Below are 21,950 nucleotides of genomic sequence, written 5' to 3'. Positions count from 1 at the left end.
GATCGTCATTGTATCAAATCCCGATGTTTCGTGGGATAAAAAATTCATTTCATGAATAAGAGCTAGTCCGCCGAATTATGAGAGTTAATTTTTTAAATTTCGCCAAATAACGAGTGTTAAATCACCAATTTCGCCAAATAATGAGTGCTAAATCGCCAATGTCGCCAAATAATGAGTGCTAAATCGCCAAACATCGTGTTGAATGTACTGAAATTTGCTTTCATTTTGCAACAATTTCTTTCTGAGTACAACTAAAAAACAAGAAGGAAAATTGAAAAACTTAATTTTAAAGAATTTGTGTATGTGTTAAACCACTCTGAGAGCGAGAGATGAATAAAGAGTTGCTGCAAATATGTAATTTTGTGAGAAAAATCTGTCAGCTGTGGATTTTTATTTTGAATAATTGGGGGAAGGGGAATAAATATCACTTTTAGAATTTTTATAATTTATGTGATGCTGTTATGAATTATATTTTTGACCGAAACTTCAGTTTTAGAATACTTTGGTGACAACAGAAAAGTATGTATGTAGATTGATTATTTTATGAATTCTGATGATGCTGGGTAACAAATCAAAAGTTGTAATTTCTGAATCACTTCTACGTATATATTTTTGAGAAGATGGAAAATTTGTCAAATAAAAAATAAATTTACATATGTGCCCCGCCCCCTTTTTTGCTATGAAACTTATTAACCTTTTTATTGCTATAAAAGTTATGAAGTTTGCCATGACTCCTTAAAAACTGCGTGAAACTCCTTAAAAACTCCTTAATTTTTATTTAGGAAATTTTGTATGAACCCTGTTTTAGAAAAACACTTTTCTCCTGTCACCAAGCCTTGGGCATGCCAGGTGACGATTATACACCTGTGTGAAAGTCGCACTGACAGTTTGCTTAAGGGTAACCTATGCATGACGATTCGATCTCTTTCTAATATTCTCACTTTTCAATACCCTCTCTTTCTTTTCAAATTTTCATTTAAATTGCATCTTTTCAGTGAAGGTCCCGAATCTATTAACATCTACTATTCATGTATTTTCCATCTTACATTCTTATTTCAAAGCTTCATACCTTGCCAGATGAATTGTGCTTCATCGGCAGTTGGTCTAACGCACGTTTTTCCTTTCTTACATAATCTTTATCACTCGTGGCCGCCCCGCACGTGTCCTTTACAACTACCCAAAGCCAAATTACCAAATACCAAGTCTCAATTAATACCACACCTGTTACCTAGTCACCTGTCAAATAATCTTTAAATAAATAATCATCCTTAAACAACTAACCATTTAAATAAATTAACAATTTTAACTAATTACCTTTATATTCAAATAATTTACGAATAATTATGAGCGGAACGAACCAGCACCTCCTAGAGATAGCACTGTTTTCCATAAACGTCATTCAGACTACCTAGCAAGTTTGCCTCATTTTGAAACATAGCATCCTATTTCGTTTCTTCTTATATTGGCGGAGAATCTTCCTGATTGGCTCACAAATACCGCATAATGATTGGACGTGGGGCATAGAAATCACAAATTCTGAGCCCGATCATTTCTTTTCCTCACAATGATGATACTGGCACGAGCAGGATTTTTTTCCCCTGAATATTCTGAGGGAAAATGGACTACTTACTGACGTCACAAGCAGACTGCGGAGGCCTTCTAGCTCTAGGAGGTACTGAACGGACTCGCTCATAGGTGGTCACCCCAGGTTCGGTAGGTAAAAAACTTGCTTTTGACGTTCTATGCCCGGATTCGAGTCCATGGACCTTGACGGTAACCTTCATAGCGGAAGATGAGCATGTTACCACTCGGGCGCTTATCCGACCGATGGATCTGCACGTAAAAATACGTGTGAAAATATCCTTTCCAAAACGGTTCTCAACGTAAAAACACGAGGCAGAATGTCTGCTTCTAAACGGCTCTGAATGTATTTTACCGTTTTCCCTTAACCCCTTCTTAATGTCTTTGTTAAAACATAACAAGGATGGCTCAGTGTACGCCACTCCCCTTTTTTTCACACAAACACTCCCAAACATATTTAAATATACACTGCTCAAAACAATTAGGGGAGCAAGCAAAAAAGTGAGAAAAACCGTCCGAGACAGCCACGTATTGGCATACAATGGATAGTACACGCGTATCAATGCGCAATACAGAAAAAAGACGTAAAAAAATTTGGAATTAAGCTTTAATTCTTTGAAAATATGGAAAAAACATGAAAAGATGATTTAGGGCAACAATTTGGCTACATGTAAACGATTAAAAAAAAGTACTGTTTAGACATGATGCATGAGTTTTAATAGGGCGTGTGGTCTCCTCGAACAGCTAAGACTGCTCCACACCTGTTTGCCATGGATGCGATGAGGTTATCGATCAGACTTGGGGAATACTGTTCCACTCCTCAAGAAGTGCAATCTGCAAGTCTCGGACAGTAACAGGCGGCCTTGGTCGCGCAGCAATGCGTCGTCCGAACATGTCCCAAACATGCTCGATTGGATTCAGGTCAGGAGAGCACGCTGGCCATTCCATACGCTGTATTGTTTCAGCTTCAAGCATGTTCTCCACCAGACGAACTCTATGCGGTCGGGCATTATCATCCTGGAAAACAAAGGAATCTCCAATGGCTCCAGCGTAAGGGATGACATGAGGTCGCAGTATCTCGTCTGCTTACCTTCGGGCCGTCAAAGTGCCATTCCGAATGATATGCAGGTCCGTACGTCCGCCTATGCTGATTCCACCCCATACCATCCAACCAGCTCGTCTGTATTGTGACCTTTCACGAACGAATGCGGGGTTATTTCGAGTGCCCCTGTCCCTCCATACCAGAACACTTGGCTCCAATCATGTTGCTCCCAATCTGGATGTTCAGCAGCCCATCTTCTTCGGGCCGCACGGTGGCGTGGGGTCAACGGAATGCAGACCATTGGCCTACGTGCATAGAGCCCTCCCTCATGAAGCCGATTACGTACTGTTTGGCTGGACACCCTTCGTCCTGTTGCCAAGAGCAACCGTCTTTGCAGCTGCGTAGCATTCTCTGTTCTGTTTCGACGGGCTGTTAACCGTATATACCGGTCATCAGTTGCTGTAGTGGCGCGTGGCCGACCTTGCCCTGGTCGACGTCTAACATTTCCTGTTTCTTGGAATCGATTCCACAGCCTTGCAACAACACTTTTGGCGACTCCAACAGCGTCAGCGACACTACGTTGTGTTTGCCCGGATTCCAGTCTGCCTATAACACGCCATGCCATGGATTCCAGTAAATCACGTTGTTGAGACATCTTCAAGTCACCTTGTCTCAAAAAAAAAATACTGCGCAATCGAATTTCACAGTTACGGCAGTAAAACAGACGTTTCTGCAACATCCCGATTTCTGCCCTTATCTCCTTTTCCTGGTTTTTAACGTCATGAACTTTGATTTGCATATGAAGTTTTCTTCTTCCGTTTCCTGCTAGGCTTTAAATTATGGATGATTCATTTTATGTTACTTATCGGTATACATCTTTGTGTAATTTTGTTAAAACCATGTGCTCCCCTAATTGTTTTGAGCAGTGTATCTTTAGTATTTTTTGATGTGGCACACATCCATTTCTCTGCACATGACTTTTGGAAAATTGCAGCTTTGACTGACTGTTGCACCCGCATATGGCTCCTCAAGTGAAAAGGAGGACAAAAGACCAGACCGTTCGGAGGTGCAGGAAATAACAAGAACAAGATTGAATGTCGACAAATCAAATAACTTCATACGTAGTCAAGAATAACGCGCCGATGGAGGCTCTTGTCGCGAGGCGTTCCATGTTTTCCTTCATGAGAAGAGATGTTCCCGTCCTGTAACAAATTGTTCTCTCATATCCACAATAGAAGTTCCTAGGGGTGGTCTTCCTTCGCGGGGCGTGTTGGGGTGCCGTGGACCGCACCGGCGGGGCCTTGTCACTGGTATCGGGACGTAGGGGGAATCGCACTCGCGGTGCTGTCCTGACTTTGTCGAGTGGTGATGTGCCCGGGGATTGGGGTTTGGGTGTGGTTGGCCCGAACCGGGTGTGCTTTCCCGGCCGGCCGGTTTGAGTGTTCTCCGTCACGTCCACGATCTCACGATCATGAGCTTATATCGCAAAAGCGACAGAGCCTGGGCGTGCTCAGTTCTAAACTAAACTCTCAAACATACGCGGAGATAGACTTGGAAGTCTGGGGGGCACGATGATGATGATGTCAATTTATATATACACATACATTAGATCAGTCGATTCCACCTTTTACGCTGGGGGGGGGGGGGGCAACGCACGCCCGTATCTCCGCCCATGCTCCCAAAGGGATTAAGCCCGACGGTACTGTGCAAGTAGATGTCAGAATTGCTGTCGCCACATTGTCTGTGGAAAGTCAATCATTCTTTGCGGCGTAGAACATGTTTTGAATAGCACAATCGGAATGTCGAAAAAAAACGACGGGCGCACAAAGGACGCTCAAGACGAAGATGATCATAATCATGATAATTTTTGTTGCACCACGGTCATTTTCTGCACACGAGGGCTAATTAAACCGGGACCTACAATTTATTGCCGATTGCGAACGGCAGCCTTTTTCATTCTCATCGAGAGGTTGGTGAACTAACCCCCCGATGTGGGACTCTCTGCGGTAGCATCTTTTTTCTGTGGTCATGTCGCCGTTTCTGTTGAACCTGTCAGGAAAGTTTTCTGACAAGGACGAACCGGGTATCGAACTCGCGACACCTCTAAGCAAAGCTGCATTAACCTTTCAAGCGGCTTTGCCTCTAAGCATCCTTTGGTAGGCGAGTATCTTATCGACCTGGGCTACCGCTCCCACGAACATTATCAAGTCATCTATTCTTCTTGATTTCTATTGATGATTAAGATTTGATATACATCCGTCCGTTGACGTTGATTACGATTTATTTATTCGTCCGTTAGCAAAAAAAACGTTGGCTGGATTTTTCAGGCGTGTCCGACCTTCGGGATTGCTCTGATGTCTATATCGGATGGGGAGCGGGGCGCGTCTGGTAATAAAAGTGAAAAAAGTTCTGATATTCTAGCTTTTTCAGAGTACTCCACTCCCATCAGAGCAAATAATTTTCAGAATTCCTAGCACCAGGCGTCGTAGGTAACCGGTGATTATGCTTAATCGCCATTTCATATTGATAAATACGTCCCATCGCCATGAAAAGTTTTCTTATTTAGATCAGTGGTACTCAACCTTGGGCCATATAGCCCCCTTGAGGTCTTGGGATATTTTAAGTCGGCCAAGGGATGAAAGGAGATCAGCGACAAGTGGTAAAGGGGCCACAAAGAGCCGTGAAGAAATAAAGCTTTCAAGTGAAATATGTTAGGAAAAATCTGACTGCTGTCACAATCCAGCAGAACTACCCATAGAACCAAGGTCATACTTCACCATGGGTCCCATGACCCGGGGCCCTTATATCAAAGCCTACACGGTGTGATCTGATGCGCAGGGCCACAACTAGATGCTTGATCACCCGGCGCAAGTGCGCATTTTGGCGCCCCCGTGTAATGTTGAAGGAGAGGTTTGAGAATAAAATTTGTACCCCCTCTGGTCCAGCAACCGGGGCACGTTACCCGCCTGCTCCCTCCCCCCCCCCCCCCCAGTTGCGGTCCTGCTGATGCGATGATTTTCGAATGTAAGTTGTTACTTCCAGCTACGCAAGGGGCCCCAGAACATCACTTTGTCCAGGGACCCATGATGTTGAGACCCATGTATAAAAAATCCTTCACAAGGAGGAAGCTTACTGAACAGGATAGGCGCAAAACCAGGGTAATGATATAGAGGGAGGTTCTATTTATTTTGTAGGTTCGTTGGTTATCCCGTATTTCGTGAAGACCTATTTTTCACATACAATTTGGAGTTTGGGAGCGATGATCACGCACCTGGATCCACGCCGGGCCTACTGTTCTAGATATTGATCCAAAAAATTTTGACACGTATAAATTTAGTTTTGATTAAATTTAATTCAATAAGTAGAAAGGGTCCCACACCCCCAAGGGGGTGATAAGACAAGGGACTACGAGAAAAAAATATTGTCCAAAGAGGGCTATGGGCTAAAATAGGTTGAGAAACACTGATTTAGATGACCGTACTTGTGAGCCTGAGTTTTAACCGAGTATTATCAACTCTCATTTAATGAATTTTCTTGAACATCCCCGGAATAACTCCCCTAATTAACCCCTATTTGACGAATTGCAAACGAACATCGATATAACAAACTCCTATTCAACAAATTTTACCATCCTACCCTGATATAGAGCATCATGCATAATCACTGGTAAAAAAGATAAATTCCAAGTATCTATCATATTTGCCTGATTTACCTTGGGACTATGTGAGCTTAATCACAGGTAAAAGTGGATTTTTTTTAGCATTTATCAAATTTTCCAACGACCCTTGGATGTTATGCATAATCACTGCTAAAAAAATGAATTATAATGAAATTTATCAAAGGAACCGCAACAATTGGCGATTATGCATAATCACCGTAATATATTCAGAGGAGTATTCACGATTGGGGGGGGGGGGTACACAGGCTATCGCCTAGAGCTATAAGCATGGCCCCCACAAGGGGTGGGCTGACAAGGATCCAGCCCTGGGGCCCGGGAGGATTTTAATCATTTTTTTTGTTTTTTCACGCTATAAATTCATAAACTGAAGAGCCAAAAAAACTGGTACAGGCATGCGTATGCAAATAAAGAGATATGGAACCAATCAGAGTACGGTCGGCAACGCCTATATAACACAACAAGTGTCTGGCCTAGTTGTTAGATCGGTTACTGCTGCTACAATGGCAGATTATCGAGATTTAAGTGAGTTTGAATGTGGTGTTATAGTCGGCGCACGAGAGATGGGACATAGCATCTCCGAGGTAGCGATGAAATTTGGATTTTCACGTACGACCATTTCACGAGTGTACCGTGAATATCGGAAATCCGGTAAAAAATTAAATCTAGGACATCGCTGCGGCCGGAAAAAGATCATGCAAGAACAGGACCAACGACGACTGACGAGAATCATTAAATGTGACAGATGTGCAACCCTTCTGCAAATTGCTGCAGATTTCAATGCTGGGCCATCAACAAGTGTCAGCGTGCGAACCATTCAACGAAACATCATCGATATGGGCTTTCGGAGCCGAAGGCCCACTCGTGTACCCTTGATGACTGCACGACACAAAGCTTTACACCTCGCCTGGGCCCGACAACACCGACATTGGACTGTTGAGTACTGGAAACACGTTGCCTGGTCTGACGAGTCTCGGTTCCAATTGCTTCGAGCTGATGGACGTGTACGGGTATGGAGACAACCTCATGAATCCATGGACCCTACATGTCAACAGGGGACTGTTCAAGCTGGTGGAGGCTCTGTGATGGTATGGGGCCTGTGCAGTTGGCGTGATATGGGACCCCTGATACGTCTCTGACAGGTGACAGGTACGTAAGCATCCTGGCTGATCACCTGCACCCATTCATGTCTATTGTGCATTCCGACGGACTTGGACAATTTCAGCAGGACAATGCGACGCCCCACACGTCCAGAATTGCTACAAAGTGGCTCCAGGAACACTCTTCTGACTTTAGACACTTCCCCTGGCCACCTAAATCCCCAGACATGAACATTATTGAACATATCTGGGATGCCTTGCAACGTGCTGTTCAGAAGAGATCTCCACCCCCTCTTACTCCTATGGATTTATGGACAGCACTGCAGGATTCATGGTGTCAATTACCTCCAGCACTACTTCAGACATTAGTCGAGTCCATGCCACGTCGTGTTACGGCACTTCTGCGGGCTCGCGGGGGCCCTACACGACATTAGGCAGGTGTACCAGTTTTTTTTGGCTCTTCAGTGTAAAAGGGCCCCGTGAAAGTCTGGTCGGGGCATAAGCGGAGATAGACTTGGAAGTCTGGGGGGGGGGGGCAAGATGATGATGATGTCGATTCATCTATACATATATGCATTAGATCTGTCGACTTCACCTTTGATGCTGGGGGGTCGGGGGCCCTGCTTCAGGATGTGGGGGCCATGGCACTGGCTGCTAATGGAACAGAGGCAGACATCTTCAGCTGTGCATGAAGTGAATGCAGGCATCTTCACCTCCAAATTGAGTGGAAGCAAACATCTTCAGCTGCGAATGAAGCATAGGCAGACAGATCTAGTACGATATGTCGGAGAAGGGACTAATGCAAATACACGGGCGCTCGTCTTACGATTTACATGAGAAATTTTGATTTCTGAATCAATTCTGAGGTGCTCGAGCACCTGACAGGGCTGTAGCTGAGACTTTTGCCGCCCCCCCCCCCCAACTTTGAAATTTGATTAATTTTGTAATGGTGTGCTTTGTTTCTACGTTAAACTGCTGCCCCTTAAATTTCATCACCACCCCCCCCCCCCTAGTTACAGCCCTGCCTTCTGAAACCATTCTGATTGACTACATAATATTGCTCGGCAGTATTTCAAACATGTGAGTGCTCGAATGAAAGGGTGGGGTGGTTGGCGTTCGAGCTGTTGTGTCAAGCATGGCCTCCCATCCTGGAGCAGGACTCCAAGGCTGGGACTTCTGATGAAACCCCAGGTTACATAGGTAACGGGCCCCCAATTTAGTTAATTTATTGCGTGAAAAAACAAACACGTTGATCATTTGATCATTTTTGTCGCACCACAGTCATTTTCTGCACACGAGGGCTAATTAGACCGGGACCTACAATTTATTGCCGATTCCGAACGGCAGGCTTGTTTTTTATACTCATCGAGAGGCTGGTGCGCTAACCCCTCGATGGGGGACTCCCTGCGGTAGCAATTTTTTGCTGCGGTCAAGTAGCCGTTTTTTGTTGTACCCCTGTGTCAGGAAAGTTTTCTGACAAGGACGAACCGGGTATCGAACTCGCGATACCTCTAAACATCCTTTGGTACTTTAGGCGAGCATCTTATCGACCGGGCTACCGCGCCCAAACAAACACGTATTACTGAAATAATATATATATGCCCATATATATAAATAATTGCCCCTTAACATGATGAGAATCGTCCTGGGGGGGGGGGGGGGAGGCAGGACTAGGGTAACACCCTCTGAGGAGTGTTGGCAAAGGCCATGTCAGCCTAAAAAAAAAGACAGATTTTTTTTAACATCGCTTGTTCAAGTGTCTTAGAACATTGTCTCTGTCTCAGCACTGAGGTGTTACATGCTTACGCAGAATTTTCAAAAAATTAAAATGCTAAGAAGAAATTTTACGGCACAAGATATGGGTAAATTTTGGTTATTTTTGCAAAAGGTTCCATGTTGTTGAAGTTAATGTTCGAAAGCAAATAACAACTCTAAAATTGTGAAAGCTTTCGTTCAATTATATAAATATATCCACAGAATTTGAGGGGGGGGGGGAAATCGAGTTCCTAAAGTGAAAAGAAAATTTTTAAATGTTTTTTTTAAAACGGGGATGTTCCTCATAGGAAAGCATGGGAAGCCACGGTTTGTTTGGGCTTACTTGGTCCCTTTAATATAGTGATCACCGGCTTCATCTGTCAACCCAGATTCCCAATGCTTTCTCAACGGACGCGCAAGTCGCGCCACCTCCAGTTATTCTTTCCTCCATGGTTTTTGCAACCGAGAATATCCACATTTTTTTGGACTGTTGGGGTAACCGCAAAGCTGCCATCATCTAGTGAAAAGGTTTGAACACCCTGATTACGGTTCGGCTGGACTCGCGGTTGTCGTCTTCCATTGTCTATTAAGTGGTTTGACAAAGAGGGTGTTGGGATTTCGGATGCACTTGACAAGAGATTGCTCTTCTCAGATAGCCATAGAAATGAGGGGGAAAAGACAAATTCAAGGAACTCAATGGTGAAGTTGCATTCGACAAAAACTAATTCTTTGTTTGGCGCTCTTGCACTGATGACGAAAAAAAAAATTAAATTTTTCTAAACAATGAATTTTTTTTGCTTTCCTACACGAGCATAAATTAAAAACTCGGTCATAATGACATTCATAAAGTAACGTGATTAAAACCGAGATATATATTTTAAAATACTTGAATGAAATGCATTGGATCCCGATCATTGGCGTACGCCTTGAACCAAGATTATAGTGTTATTTTGCAGGAAAAAACGTAAAAACTCCTTCAGAAGAAAAAAATTTAAAGCCCCCACTCTCGAGAAAATTCTGCATACGCCTATGATCCCGATTATAACATTTTAGCAAAAAACCAATTAGTACCTCATCCAAAAAAGTACAAATTACCCAGGGGGCCCAACCATTTATAATAAATTCATAAAAAATTATCAGAAGTAAAATTAAATAGACATCTGAAGGAAGAAATTTTTATATTTGCAAATTCCATTCAAACTTTTGAAACATTCATTAAAAATATAAGTACTGGGGAAATATATGAACCGGGGGGGGGGGAAATATGTCGCTAGAGCTGCATTGTGTTTTGCTTTCATTATTCTTTTTGGTATTTTATTTTTGTATCGTATATGAATGTGCCTGTCTATCTGTATACATTGTATGCGAGTAAAATATCGAATTCACACTTATCATTCTTTCAAGCAGTGTTTGATTTATATACACACACAAAGCCGCAACTAGGGAGAGCGGGTCCATTGTACCGGGTGCTGAACTAGAGGGGGTGCCGAATTACCACTTTAACCACTCCTTCTAACCTCTCCATACACGGGGACGCTAAAAGCTTGCCTGATCCAGTTAAAAAAGTATCCAGCTGCGGCCCTGTATGTACCTTAAACCTTGCAACATACCATGCCCCCCCCCCCCCAGCGTCAAAGGTGGAGTCGACTGATCTAATGTATATATGTGTATACGAATTGACATCATCATTTTGCCCCCCCCCCCAGACTTCCAAGTCTATCTCCGCCTATGCAACATACATACTGATGTACAGGGCCACAACGACATGCGTGGTCAGCCGTGGCAAGCACGCGTTTTGGCACTCCCCTTTTAATATTGAAGGAGAGATGAAAGGATTACATTTGCGCACCCCTCTAGCTCGGAGCATCAGTCAGTGCCGTCTTAACGCATAGGCCTACCCGGGCACCTCAAGAGAAGAGGAGCCTCACAAAAATGAGATCCGGTTGATATTTTCTAGAATTTACCAGGCCATTTGCCTCCGAAAAACCACTTGACACGGGGGCCCGTGATACTCTTAAGACGGCCCTGGCATCAATCTCGCCTGCTTCTCCCCAGTTGCGTCCCTGGTGTCGTATATACAGGGTGTTAAGCGGACCGGGGTAGCAAGTTCGGAGAGGCGGCAAATTTTTGTAATTCGTGGTCAAAAACCTTAAATTATAATGTGAAAAAGGCAGAGCAATTCGAATAGCCAGCACGTGGCAAAGCCTGCAAACGGGATTAGTAAGAAGCATTTAAATGATTTCGTATGAAGGGTACGTTCCCTTCGTGTCATCGCACCATCTGGAAAAAATCATCTGATAGAGAAAAATGATAAACGAAGAAGTCTTTATGATGTTTTTCGTTACCACGGTTCTTTGTGTTCATCAGAACGAATCCACTAATGATCCATTGATGGATGTTCTTAGTATTATTATACAGCGTTATATATATCATGATTGAATAAATTAAAAAAATTTAAATTAAAAGAAAATATCATATGGCCCAGTGGTTGTCAAAGTTTTTGTTAGCCAATGGCCTTTTGCACCCACTGAGCTATAAGGAAAGTGGAGCAAAGCTGCATTAAGAGCATCTCTCAAGCATTGCTCGCATCTTTCAAGCGGCTTTGAAGTGGAGTGAGGACTGCGTGAGCCGTCGCCTACGCAACCGCATCACACCCTTTTGGAACGAGATAAGCAAAACATTTCCTGACCGTGTTAATGCAATGGGACAATTCCAAATACGAGACCTGTAAATTACGTTTTTTTCACACACACTTTTCGGTCAATATAATTATGCATTCTTTACCTTAAAATCTTTTTATAAAAATGAATACTCACTTTCGTATACGAGAAAAATACCCTTTTTTCAAAAACTTAAGAGGAACTATTTTTTTTTATAAAAAAACAATATACATTTCTAACATTATGTTTAGCATTTTATTGGAAGCTTCCACTTCGAAAATTCGTAGCAGTGAATATTTCCGCGAATTAACTGCTGAAAAACCAACTTTCAATGCAAGAAATGAGATGGAAATTAGAGAGAAAAAAAGTTTTTAATATTTTTTTTTCAAACATTATACATACAACAATGTATACATACAAGTTTTTAAACAAACAATTTACAAACAGGTCCACAGAGCATAATTTAGAATATTAAAATCGCAATTCACAAGAGTACTTATGTTTGCTATGAAATAATTTACAACGCAAAACCGGAACAGCATCATCTTTCAAATAGCGTTGAGGACTTCTAAATGTCAGCTGTGAAATGCTCATCACAAAGAATAGATGCTTTAGTTGGATGCCAAGACTTTCTTTTCACAGCTTCCATGAATTGTTTAAGAACTTCTGGGTTTCGAAGAGACCTTTATTTAAAAAAAAGTGTATTCATTAACCAGGCTTCAAGAAAGCAATAGAAGCAATCAATCATTGTTCGTAATAGTAGCTTAACAATGATAATTGTTTGATAATTATAATACACTAGCTATAATACCTGGCGTTGCCCGGGTTTTCTTCAATGAGGCTTTTTGGATCATGCGATATCTCCCTCTTTGTTTGAGGGACATGCAAACAGTGTCTAAAGGCCCGTTTACACGAGGCAAGTGCTTTAGTTGGTAACTTAATTTTTAGTTGCCAAGTACGATACAATGTATGCAGACGATAAGGGCCGTTTACACGGCTGTAGTTGGCAAGTGCGCAAGTGATTTAGTTGGTAAGTGAATACGAACGGTTCTATTTTTTCCGGTTAAGTAGACCTATGCGCATGCGCCAGTGGGCGTGACCTGCCGCGCTGGAGGGGTCTTTTTGCTCTCTAACGGAGGGGTTTATTTTGATCTCAAGCGTGAACCTGTTCATACTCCGTCGTCTCCTGAAGTTTCGCTAGAATTCCGCGGAAATATTGGATGGTGAGGTGGCCAAAGGACACAAGCTTCAAGTTCGTTGCAAAATATCTTCGCCATGAATGTTTGTTGAACTATTGAAATGAAAATTACCTTAACAAACAAGCTAAAAATTATTCGATGTTGGAAAAAGCTATGGAATATTCTGTCGACGTGATATCAGGAGTTGAAAAAAATTGAAGATTCAAAAATATATATCAGGTGGAGAGGATTTATATATTAAAAACTGGAGGGGGGTTTCGAATATTTCTCTCGTCCAGAACGAATTTGCTGTCATCTGTTGTAAAAATACATGATCCAATATTTAACATAAAGATGTCACCTCTATAGATTAAATTTAAAAATAATAATGATTTCGAAAATTTGGAAATAGTTTTTGTTTAATGAATTTTTATTATTTAATTTTTAACCCTTAGAATTTCCTACGAATGCCAAGAATCTTCTCCCGTATTTTCGGCTTACATAATTCATAATTTATCTCTTCAACTTCGATTAAAATATCATATAATCGATATTTAGAACTTGGAGGAGAAATAGAGAAATCCTATATTTCTTCTCGATGACTTACATAAGTTTATAATATGTTGTGTATTATTTTTTCCCCTGTGGCGTCATCTCTCGCCCCCCTTACGTGCACCTCCTGGTGTGTGGGTGGCAGAGGCGAAAAAAGGGGACAAGCGAACTGTTTCCCTTGCGTGACCTACTTCTTGCTCATTGTGTTGCTCTCGTGCAAGTGATATAGTTTCTCCTGTTTTATTGAATAAATTTATATTCTTTAAAAAAATATCATATAATGTGGCTGTGATCACAGTATTCGTAAGTTCTACCTGATCATCATCACCCATCGTTACGAAAGCTATGAGCTTTAAAAAAAGCACCTCTCTGAATGCCAGATAAATAAAAAATTATTACTATTATACTCCCGCGCGTTGCGTCTGTCTCTCTCCGTGGATTTGAGTAGACTGAAGCGCGCATGCGCTAACTGCGCTCACCTCCGTAAAAATTATCCAATGAGCGCCTACTTACAACTTATCGTGTGGACAGTTTCAAGAAGAATCGGTAAGTTAAAATTCAGTTGCCAACTAAAGCACTTGCCTCGTGTAAACGGGCCTTAAGTTAACCAATATGGCGACTCATGAAATAAACAAATCTAGATTTAAAGAAACGTAGAAATGAATATATATATATTTTTCCCCTTTTTTAAGGGGCTCTAAGTATTTCGATTCCCCCCCCCCCCGACCTTCCATCTGTCAGTTTCAGCTTCCAAAAATGCTTAATTAAAGCTGTGGAATTTTTTCGATGTACTTTTTACGGGCCAATAATTAATTTTAAAATATGTTACCCCACATGTGAATTTATGCAGTTTGAATATCAAAAGACAATACGGAGACATTAATTTTCATGCTTGAGAAGATATAAATAAAAAGTTGAAATCAATGTTATTGCATGAATATCCAACTCGAGTAGGTCCGGCTAATTACTTCATATTTAATCTCCTGGGCTTCGTATATCTCTAAGCGAACTCAATATTTCAAAAATCGAGAATTCTATACAATTTTTAAAATTATTGATGTGACAGAAAACCCACCAAATTTCTGCATTTCTACAGTAAAATCTGCAATTTTAACACCGATTTCTATGAGGATCACCCTTTTCCTGACCCTCAAAGCGATGCTGCTGATGATGATTATGATGTCTATTCAAAAAGCCTCATTACTGGGAGCATTGAAAATGTGGCAAACCATTATAAAGGCATATACACGTCTGAAACGCATTGCTAGGAAACCATGGTAACCAAAGTAAACGTTCGGAAAGTGATTGTTGAGGCCCAAAACCCATTGTTGCCCGACCATTTTTTGCCCATTTGGGGCATTTGCCCTGCTCTGACGAAATTTTAAAGTAGCCTATCGTTCAAGTTGGGTCCCATTTGGTATATATGCAAAATTTGGTGACGATCAATCTGAAATTGTAGATTTGTATAGAGAACATACATACAGAAAATCAATTTTATATACATAGATTGATACTGTAATTAGATATTATAAACATAATTATAACAATTTGATGGTTATGATACGTTTATGATTTTGCATATTTCACTTTTAATATTTAAGCAAAAACTGGTTGTGTAAATAATATTAATTGCATTTTAACACTCCTCATTCTCACATTATTTTCCCAAAATTATTTTTACCAGAAATAGAAAAGTTTAGGTCCTTCGTTCCTTTAATTTACAAGGGATTATGGAATGCAATTTTTAATGAAGCATATTTCGTCAGTTTTTCTGTCATAAAAATTCTAACCCAAATTTCTACGCTAAGCAATTTCTACATGATTTAAAAAAGTATTTATGAGGTTTGTCATGTGAAATTAATTTGCTATTTTGAATTAGGCTTATCAAACAGAAATTGAATGTGAAATGAAAACTACTTGCATTTAATTTTACAATTGCAGTATAAAAATGAATGCATCTTTTAATATAAAACCATGTGCACTCACCTATGAAACCGAAGTTTATTTCCATCTTTCTTCTATTTTCCCCATTGGTTGGCACAATTATAGGCAGAACACGATATCAGCATTTGTGTATGTGCAGATGGACAACTATACTAATGAAATAATATGAAAACAACTGAAAAAAATACGGAAGATGGAAGTTTCCCCCATTGTTTGCATGCTGAAATAAGCAATGTTTTGCTCTGTCACGCCCACTTTTGTATTCCTCCGCGTCGGCTCGCGCAGGTCTATGTTATTGTGTGTATATATATAGGGAGTCTTCACTCCAGTTTACTTATAGCTCAGTGTTTGGGCCATATTTTCTTCTCCTGCTGCCCCTCCAATCTTTCCCCAGGACCTCCTATCCTCATCCAAGCGAGAGACTTTCTCCTTATTGAATTGAATTTAGTCAAAGCGAAATTTATTGCACAAATATATAAAAAAAATGTCGGACAGACCCCTGGCATATGCATTTATGCATAATCCAGGCTCTATAGTAATAAGGTATGGCTACATATACTTGGTTTCTTCATGAAGTAAACAGATAAGCCTGACTTTTGTTATTCTTTTCTTTTTCTGCCTTCACAGAAACTAGTTGTAGCTGCAGCACCACAGCCCTATACCATACACGATTCTAGAGATTCAATGCACAAGTCTCTGTTGTGCCAACCACAATTTGATCCACTCAAGTTTGACATTCGTCTATTGCATGTTGCTTGTCTGGCAATAAAATATTTTGTGACATTCGTACACATTAATGGGCAAGTTCAGCAAACCACTCAAGGACAATACATAGATGTAGGTTACAAGTACCTTTTCAAATAGGTACCCCCTCAAACTCAATAAGCTTGCATTTTCATTGATATACAAGTTAAAATAGAAAAAAACACTAGAAATTAATTTAAAATTATTATTTAAAAAAAAAAAAACAATAGTAATCATTAAAATAACACAGAAAAAAATTACCATGATTAGAAAGAGATTAAATGAAGGGTGAAAATGGTAAACACACACACTAAGTGGCAAAAAAAAAAGTTTTTCACGTTAAAGTGTCAAATGAGCAATGCTTTATAATGTTGCTAATGTGAAAAGTGCCTGGTAGTCCTTTAAATTGTTCAAAAGAGCATGTGAAGAGGTCATAAATGTGAATGTCTCTACGGCTGCAAAAAAAGTTTTTTGCAATTTCTCAAAATTTTTTTCTTTTGGTACTTACAGCATTCACCACTTTTACCCTTCAAATGTTGCATGATAACAAAAATAAGTCTAAGAGAAAAGAGCTATTAGCTGAGTTAGGAAGCTACTCATGTGCAGTCACATTCAGTGTACATGTATGCTCTAAAAAAGGAATTGGTTCTCAAACTTTTTCATCCTGTGGCTCCCTTAACCTTGTCAATGCTTATCTGCAGCTCACCAGAATAGACTAAAGAAATCACTTCAAGGCACTAAACGGCCCTGTGACAGGGGTTAACAACATCCCTAGGAGTGGCGATACATACTTTGAGAATGACTGCTCCAAGGAAAGAAAATGCTAGTCCTCTGTAGCTTAACTGTTTAAAGGCTGAACTATGAACAATGTCACTTGTTTTGAAATTTGGAATTCAAGGTCCTTTTACATGGCTATACATAGATTAACTCTTTCCCTACTATATCCGGCCGATCCGGCCCGTCATGCAGACTACCAGATCTGGCCCAGCCGGCCAAGGTAGGGGGGATAGGCATTTCACATTCTTTTATTCCGTGGGCGGGACGCAGTGACGGATTGTTGACGGCTGCTGAGTGGGGTCCTTGTTGGAGAAAGAGGATTATTTTACAGCTAGTTGCCTAAAGAATGACTATTGACAATGACAATACCTCGGATGAGCTTTGAGAAAGACGCGTGGTTACTATTTTTTGAAATTTCGCCAACATTCTGATTTTCATTGAAAGTTTCTTTCATTTTCTTTGAAACTAGTAAAAGATCCGCCAGCTAGCTATAGGTTTAATTAGTAATCGAATAATTTTTTCCGTAATACAATAGAAAAAAAAAGAACGGTGATTTTAATATATCAGAATATCTTAATTCCTTTTTGTAATTAAAAACTTACGAAAATTTTATTTTGGGACATTTTTTATGAAACACTCAAAAAGTTCAGATGCACTGTACATCGGACCCATTAAATTTTGAAGGAATCAATGTCGAAAAAGACAACTAAATATTATTGTATTTGCACATCACTGTCATTATTGTTAATTAACTTACGTACAATTTCAAATGATTTCTAGAACTAAGATTACCGAAGTTCGATCTTTGCCTATTTTTCCTAGCTGTTTGTGTTTTTCTAGCAAAACATATGCACACCAAGAAAATAGGATGTTTCCGTGAAAAAAGTAATTAAATATCGGTAAAACTGAAAGGGAAATTTTTATTTTTTATTTGTTTTGGATTTATTGCGAATTCTATCTTCCACATCCAACTGCAGTGGTTCTCAACCTTTCGTCACTCGTGGCCATGCCCCCCCCCCACATATTGAATCAGATTGGCTCGGATCTCCTGCATCACGGGCCTTCTTATGCGGGAGGGGGGAAATCAAAGCTGCATTAGAGTAACTTTCAAGCGGCTTTGGGGGAAATTAAGAATCAACCCGGACCCCGGGGCTCGTGCCTTGTCAGCTCTACCCTTGTGGGGGTCATGCCAACACCTACTAGAGAATTTTCAAGGCCGCAACACGAGCTCGTGGCGTCACTAAACTTGTGACGTCACGTGGAGTGGTGTCACGTGTGTGGAGACTGCTTGCGCTACGCACTGTGGAATCAATTTGATATATGTACCGTACTCATTTATTATTCTGCGAGTAAAATTGGTGCTATGAAATATTTCTGCCTTAACGTTTTACTAGATGAATTTAGATTATATATATTTATATTTTTTTATTTTACTCACCCCCCCCCCCCTCATTTTTCAGTTCAGACAAAAATACAAAAAATTCCCTGTACTTGTCTAGGCTCACGAAACCATTTTAAATATGAGCCACAGAAAAAAAAATTATCCTTTTCCTCCTTGAAAATGGTTTTAGGAAAATAAATTTATAACTGAAATGAAATTTTTCTCAATCAAGTTTCATATCACACACCTACAGAGAAAAAAAAATCAACAGAAAGTGGAAGTTTTTTTAAATTAATATTTTCTAGTGGGTTTATTATGTTTTCTAGTGGGTGTTGGTCATGTTCGTGCCTCCCTTGCCCTGTTCATAGTTCATCTGTGGCTCGCAAAATAATTTAGTATAGATATTGTACATCCATAAAAGAGCCACTTCAAAGCATAAATAGGCACACACATACACATCAGTATTTCCAGCTCGTCGTTACGCCCCTCACAAAAAAGTGGGAACACCCCTAGGAGCCACAGCGCACACTTTGAGAAACACTGCCCTGCCGGCTTAAAATTGGTGATAACAAAACTAGAATAGATTTTGATAAACACTACTTCTTGTCTCCAACATTTTCAGCTTCTAATCCACTTGACAGAAGGTTGAGATGCTTGAAGAATTCACTATCGCAAAGTGGACAATAGATATTTGAGAAGATAAGTAAGGGCTGTTATACAGGCGAGTTCCAAGAAAAATTGACCTGGCCTATACTCAATACATATATGCTTGTAACAATAGCAGAATTTGGGTTGTGGCTCTCACCATCGGTTTGTTGTGCTGTTTGTTATCCTGCTGCTTTTTCGTGTTTGGACATCTCTTTTCATTTTTAGCTCTCGTTCTGTTTGTATGAAAACAACGGCTGGATTAAGGAAAATATTCGCCCATGGGCAGGACACTGCAAAAGAAAGACTTCTTGAAAACAGAAAGACTTACGGTGAAAAGATTCGGGGCTTCAAAATGATTTGAATGATTTCCTACTGCGATTGGAATTTGGGAGGTCCTTACGTATCTGGAAACACGGCATTTAAAATTCTTTTCAAAAAAGAGGATTTTTTTTATCGATTCTTAGATTGGGAGTGTAGAACTACGGCTCTGTGGGTACGTACACGTGGTTCTTCAATAAAACTAAGAAAAGAATAATACAATGTAGTTTACTAGCAAAAAAAGAAAAACTTTTCATCTCGTGAATAAGTTTTGAGTTATTGTGAAAGACAGCTTTTGGGCTCCTTGGACTGAAAAGCTAGCTGACCCCAAGTGGCGTGTAATTTAGAGATCTCTATAAGTACTTTGTTGGGAAATGCAAAGGTGTTGTATTAGAGAAAATCTCCCTTTATTCTCGTGTATTTCCCAGGGCACCTTTTTTTGACCACCAATGCGTCTGGTATTGGGTTCCATTGTGTGATAAATAAGGATTAAAAATTTGTGGGATGTTTATATAGTCTAAACTATGTCTTCTACTAACAGACATGCTACTAGTTATAAGCAATAATGTCCACAACATAGGCGTATGCAGAATTTTCTCGAGGGGGTTTTCAGATTTTTTTCTTCTGGGGAGGGGTTTTTACTTTTTTTCCTGCAAAATATCCTGCACTATAATCTTGGCTCAACTCCCCCCACCCTTTGCGTACACCAATGGTCCACACAATTCTGTAATGTGATTAGTTTAGGGATTATTTTTAAGCTTTACATTTCTCTAGTTTTCGTTATCTTGTCTTGATACATATTCTGTTTAAAACAGTAGGTCGTAAAATATTTTGTCACTCAGCCTCTTAAATCTTTATCGATTAATAAGTTTAATCCGATTTCTGCTGTCACAAAATGCCATTGATGAGGACAATTGGCGAAGTTGGTTATGACAAATAGCATAAGTAGCCAAAACATTGCATCACAGGAAATTTACTGTGTGAAGAAAGAAGAAAGACGAATCTTCTTTCCATACTCGTTCGCTTTGTTTGGTCGGAGAAGAGAGCGTCGAAATACTTTGCTTTCTATGAGTAATCCAGTCATTGTTGCGAAAGGTTCTACAATGTGCAGTAGAAGAATAGACGAAATAAATACGGGGGGGGGAAAGAAATTTGTCTCGAAGAAGCTCTCCGAAATTCTAGGGTCCATAGATTTTCACCCCTCTGGTAGGTAAAGAGTTAACTTGAAATTTGAAGAAATATTTTTTTCTTTGTTTCCCACGATGTTCCATAAATAGAACATCTGCACTTGGGGAGGTGAAATAAACTGGTATAACATGTATATTTTGGCGATTATTTATTTCTGGAAGAAAAAAAGACTTGTTCAAATTTATTCCACTGGCATTTCAATGCAATATTACATCATTGATCGTAAAGTGGTTAACACAAAAATGCATGCAGAAAATTCAATTTTTTTCTAATGCCCATGATAAAAGAAAGAAAACATCTTTGATGAACCCTTTTGCCACATTGGCCCCAAAGCAGAATGTGCAAAAATCTGCGACGTACGTCGCAGAACAATTAGTTCTACTGCGGAACAGTTTGGAAGAAATTTAAGAAAAAGTGCAGGAAAAAAAACAACACTATTACATGTATGGGGATTTTTACCACAGAACATTTCCAGTCAGCTGAGGGTTCGTCGCAGAACAGTGCTAAACATTCTGCTTTGGGGCACATTGGTACCATTTATAGTGTTTTTTGGCAAACCCCACACCACACACACCTTTGCATTGCAGACACAATATCATGACCATCAGATGAACTGGCATCTTTTTCCAGTTAACTACTTGGAACTGGATGAATGGTTAACCCCTCCTCCATTTATAGAAGGTTCATTATCACTTCTCTTTGGAATTCCAAATGCAAAATACAATCAGCTTCTCACAATTCTGAATGAATTATCAAACATGTTATAATATAATGATCATGTATGGCCTATAATGGTCATATGGCAAATCTTTTTCCAATGGAATCCACAGTTGTGGTTTTGATTGGGTTCCCGGAAGAATTTTTTTTTATCCCATGCAATAGTCTTTTTCGGATTGCTCAAAACCTTCTTGCCTTTTCTTGAAATTTTCACATGAGTGTTGTACTTACATTTTGCTCCTGTTTTCTGCCCTAAATCTTTTGAAGAACACGCTTCAAGAGTTTCTAACACCTCTCATTCTCGTTGCAAAATATATCTACCCATCCACATATATCAGAACTGTTGTATTTTTCAACAATATCCTCTTTATCCGTGATGTTCCCAGGCTCATTAGCAGGTAATTGGCATATATGTACATCCTCTAATTCAGAATCTGAATGAGTTTCTAAATATTCTAAATATTCTTCTTCTTCTAATGTGAGATATCTTTTTGAAATGGTTACATAGAGCTGAACATAACAAGACTATCTATGATTACTGATCTCAGTTTCATTAGTCTGTGGTTTGCAAAAACATTCATTTCTAACAATGCAAGAAAAAAAAGTACTCACCCAATATAAACAATCCACCCAAGAAAACACATTCCTCTGTGTCTTATTACCCAGAATTTACATGTTGAATGATGACA

This window comes from Pholcus phalangioides, unplaced genomic scaffold, assembly GCF_987345545.1.
Source record: "Pholcus phalangioides strain wild (caught in Gottingen) unplaced genomic scaffold, Ppha-v1.0 ptg000029l_1, whole genome shotgun sequence".
In the NCBI taxonomy this organism is placed as follows: Eukaryota; Metazoa; Arthropoda; class Arachnida; order Araneae; family Pholcidae; genus Pholcus; species Pholcus phalangioides.
This window is presented reverse-complemented; position numbering follows the sequence as displayed.